General features: G+C 38.2%; 1 long non-coding RNA gene across 1 annotated transcript; it reads left to right on the top strand.

Annotated features, from left to right (window-relative positions):
- The first annotated feature begins 166 nt into the window (after nt 1–166).
- Nucleotides 167–6,485, top strand: LOC129421508 (uncharacterized). Its single transcript, XR_012369178.1, has 5 exons — nt 167–2,269; nt 2,357–2,529; nt 2,620–2,987; nt 3,084–3,124; nt 3,833–6,485. It is a non-coding gene; the product is annotated as an uncharacterized lncRNA (long non-coding RNA).
- The last annotated feature ends 2,481 nt before the right edge of the window (nt 6,486–8,966 follow it).

The following is an 8,966-nucleotide window of genomic DNA, read 5'->3' on the forward strand; positions in this document are numbered from 1 at the left end:
GCTGCACTACTTCCTGAACTTCAGCCAGCTTCTTATTTCCTGTCTGCCATTATTGGACAAACTGATTAATCCAGGTGTGCCTGACCTCAGTAGTCACAACAACAATAATCAGACACACCTGGATTAATCAGTTTGTCCAATAATGGCAGACAGGAAACAAGGAGCTGGCTAAAGTTCATAGTGCAGCTGGGCATAAAGCCTATTCAAGTTACTGATCACCCACTTTAATCCCATTGTTTAAACATAAGGGGCATTAATAACAACTATCATAGGGGTGAATTCATATTAAAACTTATTTGCAGTTTCTAGCTTAAAAAACTAAAAAATTACACATTATCTTTTCAGATCCCAATTTATCACTGAAATCCTATTGAACCACTATAGGGACAACCAACCCCATACCCTGTGACAACCAACCCCGTGATGGGGTTGGTTGTCACATTGTGTCAGAGTGTCTTTGATGGTTAATTACTTCCTGTTACAATACATTCGAAAAGTAAAAAGTATACGCATTTAAAGCCAAGACTCCAAAGTTTCATTTCATGTAGGAATTACTGCTGAAAGATTTTTTGAAGATGAGCAATTCATGCATGATTAAAAATTGTGACAACCAACCCCGGTCTCCACTACATTAACTCAATAAAAGCATATTTCACTTTGGGTAGCCTACCTAAATATATCATACAATGAAGTATGTTCATGTACATGTTATATTTATTAAAAATAACAGAGGCAGTATTTCGCTCTTGAAATACATTTTTATAATCTTCATACTTTTGTATAATTAGCTTATGCTCCTCCGCTAAAAAAAAATACACTGCTTGTATGTGCTCTCTCCGTTTTCTATTCCGATTGGTTGTTCGTGCCGACGTCACTCTTTTATGTGCACGCGCGGGTGGAGTAATCATAACCTAAAGATCAAAGCCTGAGTTGACAGAGAAAGTTGATAAGCCGCTTCATATGGGACCAATAAAGCCTGATTGCATCGGATTGGTTTTGTCAACTCAAAACCAATCCTGTAACCCCGAGTTTGTTCAGCTACCTTCATGGTATAGGCCCCTGGGGCCTGTTGCACAAAAGTAGAATTAAGACAGCCAGGATAAATGACTGACCTGAGCTCAATGAAGCCAAAACAAGTGCGTCCAGGCTTAATTGGTTGCACAAAGACCAAGCCAGGATGATCAGACACGGATTCATTAAGCCAGGTGAAACCAATCCTGGATAGGTGCGCGCTCACGGATCAGTCAAATAGACCCCGCCAACGATCACAGATTCACCGATTCACCATGGCAACTAGCGGCGTTCTTTTTCCCGTCAGAGGCGCAAATCCATACGAGGAGGTAAATACATAATTAAGAAGAAAGGCAACACAACCACAGTGATAAAGCAAAGAGAAAAAGCGTGGCAAAGTATTGCAGACCGCCTGAATGCGTAAGTAGTGCACAATTACACACTCCCACTCCGCTGAAACATCACTATATCAATTAAAATATTTAATTCACATCTCCAAAACCGCAATTGTACTCTGATTATAAAACAGTTAATTTTTTATTGAAATGGACTGCAAATATGAGTGAAATTGTGTAAAGTAACTCCATCACGCTGGATGACTGGATAAGGCTTCAATAAATTATAATGAAAGCCTTACATTATTACTACCCTCATTATGTACTCTGCTTCTTATGTTGTCCACCGTTGACTTTTTTTCTGCTTTTATTAATGTAAAGCTGCTTTGAAACAATGAAACAATTGTGAAAAGCGCTTTATAAATAAAATTGAATTGAATAAATAGATGATCTATTAATAATAATCATTTTAATTTATAAAGCGCATTTCAAAGGACCCAAGGTCACTTGCTCATTGCACTGCAACAAAATGATTTTCTTCGTGTGTTTGTCTTGCTGTCAGTAAAAATATCAAAAAATTCTTCAATTAAGATGTATTAAAAGTTTTCTTAAAATACTTTTTCATAAACACTTAATTTAAAACAAATTTTCATATTCCATTGGCTGATTTTTTTTGCTTATTTTCCTAGGTCATTTTGCCCATCAAGAAACAGCATCTTAATTCAAGAATTTTTTTATATTTTTACTGAAAATAAGACAAAAATACAAAGTAAGTCATTTTTGCAGTGTGACTCCATTGAATGTTCTTGTGTGATAAAGAAAGTCTCTCTTTTTGTGTGTGTGTGATGTAGATTAAATATGACCGGGCCAAAACGGATATGGCAGCAGGTCAAAAAAAAAATACAAGAACATTCTGCAGAATGGTAAGGGCCCTGACTAATACTTAATAATGCACAAGCATAGATTGTACCCAGAAGGTGCCTGCTTACACATTGTCTGTACTGTCTTAGCAGTGAAAAAGAATACCCAGAGACAAGGCACGGGTGGTGGGTCACCAAAAGCTGACCTCACCCCAGCAGAGGCCAGCTTTGGAGTTAAATAAAGGCAGGCCTGTTGGAGGGGATCCCTGGAAGAAAAGAGACAAGCATAGGTCCATCCCAAGATGCCACCCGCTTCATACAAGGTATGTTCTTCCATCTCTACATGGGACACAATCACATTCATATTGAATCTATTTGGACTGTCTGACTTTGGTTTGCCTATTGCCTTGCAGTGTCTGGCAGCAGTGTGTTACTGTTAGAGCCACAAGCACGAGCACCAGACGATGCTGATCCAGTGAGTACTCCATCAAAGGTATACTGTAGGCCTGGCATGTCTTGTCTACTAGCTTCAATATGAATCCGATTAAATGTGATAGGGTGAAGGGCCCATTTCATCAGCACATAACGGCAATGATGATGAGGAGACCATCTTTCTGGAACCAAAAGGCATAAGGTATCATGTCAAACTTGTGAAAGTACTATTCAGTCTACAATGGTGAGGAATCATCATTTGGAGCCATCACAAAATCTCATTTCTTTTACAGGACCCAGTGTCATTGGTGTACTGGACTGCACACACATAAGGATAAAAGCCCCCCAGGTGCCCATGAGGCAGATTTTGTAAATATGAAATCTTTTTACAGCATTAATGTTCAGGTGAACATAACTTTTTGATCTTTTCCATTGAACACTCCAGAATCCTTTGGACCTCTGAAATCTATCAGCGCCTATCACAAGGTGAGACACACAACCCCTATTAACTCTTTCACCACCAGTGTTTTAAAAAAAAGTTGCCAGCCAGCGCCAGCGTTTTTCATGATTTTCACCAAAGTTTAATGCCTTCCAGAAAATGTTCTTCTTTAAATATATAAACATACAATATACGAAATGAAAGAACGCAATGAGAGAGACGCAAGAGAGAGACGCAAGAGAGTGGCAACACTGTTATTGGAGCTCCGTCGAGTTCATCATCTAAATCCTATTTTCTTACTATCTTGTTCCTATCTATATAATATAACTTACTAGTTCATCTTAGGAATACTTTACCGTGACGATTATTCAACAGTATCAATAACTGAAATGATTTATCACTGGTAAACACCCAGTATTAGCATATAGCCCGCTAGCATCAACAAACGGGGCAACGCTGCTCCGTGCATTGAAGCTCCGTCGAGTTCATCATCTAAATCCTATTTTCTTACTATCTCGTTCCTATCTATATAATATAACGTACTAGTTTATCTTAGGAATACTTTACCGTGACGATTATTGAACAGTATTAATAAGTAAAACGATCCATCACTAGTAAACACCTAGGGTTAACATATAGCCCGCTAGCATCAACAAACGTGCCGGCTGAAGTTAGCACTTGCTCACTGTCTGTTTACTGTAAATCTGCCTTCCTTTTCGATCTAATGGCGGACTCATCCGATGTATGTTTTTCAGACCTTTCCTCATCAGAGCGGGAAGCTGTGGAGGAGTTGTGGCCCGGCATTCGCACCAGGTGGTACAGCGTGCCTCACATCACCCTGGCTCCAGACACCCGGAGACGACCAAGGCATGCAACGAGCGAGTACCCATCTTGATGCAGCTTCACGGACCGCGTTTCGGGCGAACGGAGACGCCATCGCCCACGATGAAAACGGTAAGACTCCACTTGTCATTGTAACCTGCACTACTTGCCACATGTACAGTTTTAGCTTCTTCCGTCAGCATAGAGGGGTTTACATGTGCTAAGTGTATTGAAGTAGTAAGGCTGACGGAGAAGGTTGCAGAACTAGAAGCGCGCATCCGAACGCTAGTTGAGGACAGTAAGACCGCTAATGTTAATGTTACAAACACTGTTTCGGGTGCGCCTAGTGTTAAGCGTAATACACATGGCTCGGTTCCGACTTCAGAGTCAAGGCGGCTGACTAACTGGGTGACTGTCAGGCGGCATAGTCACATTCGGCACCCAAATCACGTTCCTGTTTTAATATCAAACAGATTTTCTCCACTCAGCAATACACCGGCTGAGACGTCTGTTAAAGGTGCCCTGGTTATTGGAGATTCTATACTCAGGGACGTTGGCATTGAGGCACCAGCCACCATAGTCGATTGTATACCGGGAGCCAGAGCATCTGACATTAGATCCAAACTTAAAGTGCTGGCTAATGCTAAATGTAAGTTTTCTAAGATTGTTATTCACGCCGGCACGAATGACATCAGACTCCGCCAGTCGGAGATCACCAAAGATACTATTAAAGAGGTGTGTGAAATTGCAAAAACAATGTCAGACAATGTAATTTGCTCTGGTCCCCTCCCCGCCTACCGGGGGGATGAAACTTAAAGTAGATTAGTATCTCTTCATGGCTGGATGTCAAAGTGGTGCCCTCAGCATAACGTAGGGTTTATAGACAATTGGAAGCATTTCCGGGGAAGACCTGACCTGCTAAAGAGAGATGGCCTCCATCCGTCTCCGGAAGGAAGTGCTATACTCTCTAGAAATCTGACCAATAGTCTTACTTTTGATATTGTCTGACTATCCAGGGCCCAGGTCAGGAAACAGACGCGAAGCGGAGTGCCTGCAACCCCTTCAGCCGTTCCTTATTCACGATACAGCACTTGCCTCGAGTACCTTATTGCTTTTATAAAACGGTTACCACACAATATGAAAGTAAAAAAAATATTAGTGCAACTTTCATGAAGTTAAATCAGAAAAGCATTCCTTCCGCTAGAAAAAATAGTCCCTGACTGCAAACAACAACATGAAAGCTCAAATAAAAACAACAAACTGTTCTCAGACTTTGTCTCATTATATGTTTATGTGTTGCTAAGGGTGTTGCTAAGGGCGCAGTGATATTAAATAGAACCGTTGGGTGAAGTGGTCATAGCAGTGTTTTATCGTGAATAAAGCACACCTATTGACCAATCAGAATCAAGGATTGGAACTAACCGTTTTATAAGTTACAATATTACGACTTCATTCTCTGTCTGTTTTTTTCCTCTTTGGCCCTAATGTTCTATCATTTTATATAGATATATAGCCTATTGGAAACTGTAAATTTTCTAATGATAGCAACATCATCTAAAAATCATAATTTATTCAAAATTATTGAAATTAATGATCACAAACATTTAAAAATGACAGTGGGTCTAGTTATATGTGATAACAATGTATATTGGGCAGTGATATAACTATTGGTTTCCGTTTGTGGTGACTGCTGACTGACATAAGGGATGAAATTAAATAGATCCTGGAATTTAGCCTGGTCTGGAGCAGGCTAGCTCCACAGAATAGATCTCCATGGTAAATTGTACTATAACATATCCTCCTGCCCCCTATCCAGCTTTAGTGCAACCGGATCACGGATCAATTGAGCCAGGATCACCAAGATATCCCGGCTTAATCCCTTATCCTAGTTTTGTGCAATAGGCCCCGGGTGTGCATCTTGACACAAAACAAAAACACTGATGTGTTAAGATATGTCAGTACAAAGTGTTTTTAAATTAAGGCAACTCAACCATGCATTTTAGTCTGGGACTAGGATAAACCCTGTTTGGGAAACCACTCCATATAATTATTATTAAAGTAATTCTGCTAAATGTAAAGTAATTGACTGTAGCAACAATCTGAATGCCCGCAGGTGTCACTGATAATGATTGATTGCCTGCACATAAGTTGGCCGACTCCCAAACTACACGTTGGCTATCTCTCCCCGCATATTTGGACCACTTACAATTGGTAGTACGCGAGCGTCTCGTGCAGATACTGAAACGATTTTTTAGTAACAGCTCGTGCAGATACTGACACATTTTTAAACCGCGTCATTGTTTGTGAAAGTTGATCGCGTCTCAAAAGCACGACGTTTATTACGCGTGAGATGCTGCAAAGACGCGAACGCAATTGTCTATTCGTCTGTGCGTGTTTACATTGGAAACAAATGTATAAAGTAACGGAGTAAACGACAAAAGAGTTTTGTCTGTCCCTTTCTGTGTTTACCTAAGAACCATGGTTCAGTTGTTTAACGTAACAGTTTTCCTGAAAATGTCTGATCCCAGCCTGCTATGCAACATTCCCGCATTGTTTTAGCTACTCATATCATATTTGTTCTGATCAAAGGAAAATATAAAATATTTTACATACCTGTCCGTAATTGCAGACTTAACAAAAAGATATGGGAATGCTCGAAGTCGATCTCCGCAAATCTAAGTACGACATGCAATGCTGCTCAACACTGACAGTAAGGCATATTCCCAGCCAACAATACGTGAATGTTACGTAACGTTAAGGGTGTAACTTTAGTTTGAGTTGAGGGGGACACAAAATGGTGTATTGTTTTTAAGAATCCCATTTCATGCATTTACATACATTTAGGGTCTATGGTGATACAAACAGTGCCCTAGGCAAGGTTTTGTAAAGAACATTCTGTAAAAATATAAACTTGAAGTTTAGTTTTGACTATTAGTAATGTAAATTTAAGATGTATCTAAATCCATATAATTGCAATGTGTTGATGAAATATATATATATATATATATATCTCAAGTACAGTCATTGAATTTTTTATGACTGGTGTTCTTAAAAATGCACATTACATTTTCTTGAAATTTAAAAAAAAATATTTATAGTGTCTGCATGTCTGAAGGAACACAATATAATTATGTTATGGTATGCTCTTGGCATTTTGTTGTAATGAGTTACAACTCTTTTTTGCCTGTGATCCCAGGCAGAGACGATTGTTAGTGTTCTGCAGACAATAATTTTTCACCACACAAGTAAATGTGCTTATACCTCAGGCTTCTCTTCAACTGATCCTCACCCTGAACCATTCATGAAACTCTGTTTATTTAACACACTGTTAAAAAAATCTGTAGAAATGAATAACAGTATTACTGTCAGCTGTTTGCAAGTAACTTACTATAGATTTAAATGTATGTTATTTACTGGCAACAGTTTGTTCAAAGTTAAATGAACATTAAACATTAACATGTCTATTTATTTACAGAATAAAACTATAAAATAACAGCCTCATGCAAAGCATTCTGGAAACCAAAATATGAAGGAAACAACAGAAAAAGGTTGATCAGGATTTCTGGTTCCCAAAATGCTTTGCATGAGGCTGTTATTTTATAGTTTTATTCTGTAAATAAAAATACAATACTTGTTAATGTTTAATGTTCATTTAACTTTAAAAAACTGTTGCCAGTAAATAACATTCATTTAAATCTACATAAGTTTCTGGCAAACAGCTGCATAACTACAGCTAATTTTTTAACAGTGTCATAATAAACTAGTGGTTTAAAATCTCTCATACTCCCAGCCAGGGTTTAACATGATAGACTTGTGGCTCTATAACGCACACGTTATTTGCCATCAAAAATGTTTTGAGTAATAATGATTGGTCAAGAATATGTGTAACATATATCATTTTACACAATCATTTCTTGTACTACTGTAAATTCAGAAATGCAGATGCTGTCCACCCACCATGCTCTCAGTGACCCCATTTTTTTCTTTCAAGAACAGTTCATCAGCAGAAGTAAAGCTCTCCTCACTGCCACTCAACATCTTTGGCAGCTAACATTATGAGATTAGACACTTCTAGCATATGATTATGCTTAAATCAAATACACTTCTTATGAACAATATATTTTTGTTTTATTTTCACCTGTTACTTTTTTGTCCACTCAAGTTGCCCCCAAATAATTTTTTTTAATTTAAGTTACGTTTAAAGGTAAATGTATTAAAATCATTCATATGCTAAATATTTATTATATAGGTTACTTAGTAACCTACATATTGTCTTTTAAAAGTTAAGATCTGTGTTATATTTAAAAAGTACAATATATAAAAAATACAGAAAAATGTCAATGGGTTCAAGAATAACAAAATACTGGCCATTTGAAACTCGAAAGTCATCACTTTATTTTGTCCCATTGTTTTTCATTTTGCAGATGATAAAAACTCCCCGTGCGCGTCGTTCAAATTAATTTAAATTTCGTTTACTTGTAGTTTAGCAATTAAACTAAATGTCTATTACAATTTCAAGAATGTTTTCACTCTGCACGTCACCTGAGGAAATCCGAAGTTGCATCGAGGGGAACCAAACTGACAGCCACAACACTCGCGTACCTATTCATCTTATTCCGCCACGCCCATTTTTAATTCTTCGCTCTTCCGCATTTTGTCAACCGACTTCCGCTAACAAAGCACAGCGCATTCGATAGCTAGTTTGGTGGTTAGAAGATTGTTTGTAGTTCACTCTAACTTTAGCAAAATTACAAATAACACTAATGCTGTAATTTAAGTTGGGAGAACGGAGAAAACGTACATACAACGCTTGGATAGTCTCATAATGTCTCTTCAGTCGTTACGTAGGTAGAGGATATGAAGTGGCTGTGGCCGCAGCAGGTAACCGATTAACTATGGAGCTGCATTAAAAATTATTAAAGTACTTATGCCTACCAATATTTACACAGTGTGTCGTGTACTGTTACACAGTGATTTCGTCTTTTTTAAAGCAAATGTGCACCCCAGCCAGTCCAATAACTCACACATTCATTTTCATTTGTAATGTACCAAGATTTAAATTATTTG

The sequence above is a fragment of the Misgurnus anguillicaudatus genome, chromosome 4, assembly GCF_027580225.2.
Source record: "Misgurnus anguillicaudatus chromosome 4, ASM2758022v2, whole genome shotgun sequence".
NCBI lineage: Eukaryota > Metazoa > Chordata > Actinopteri > Cypriniformes > Cobitidae > Misgurnus > Misgurnus anguillicaudatus.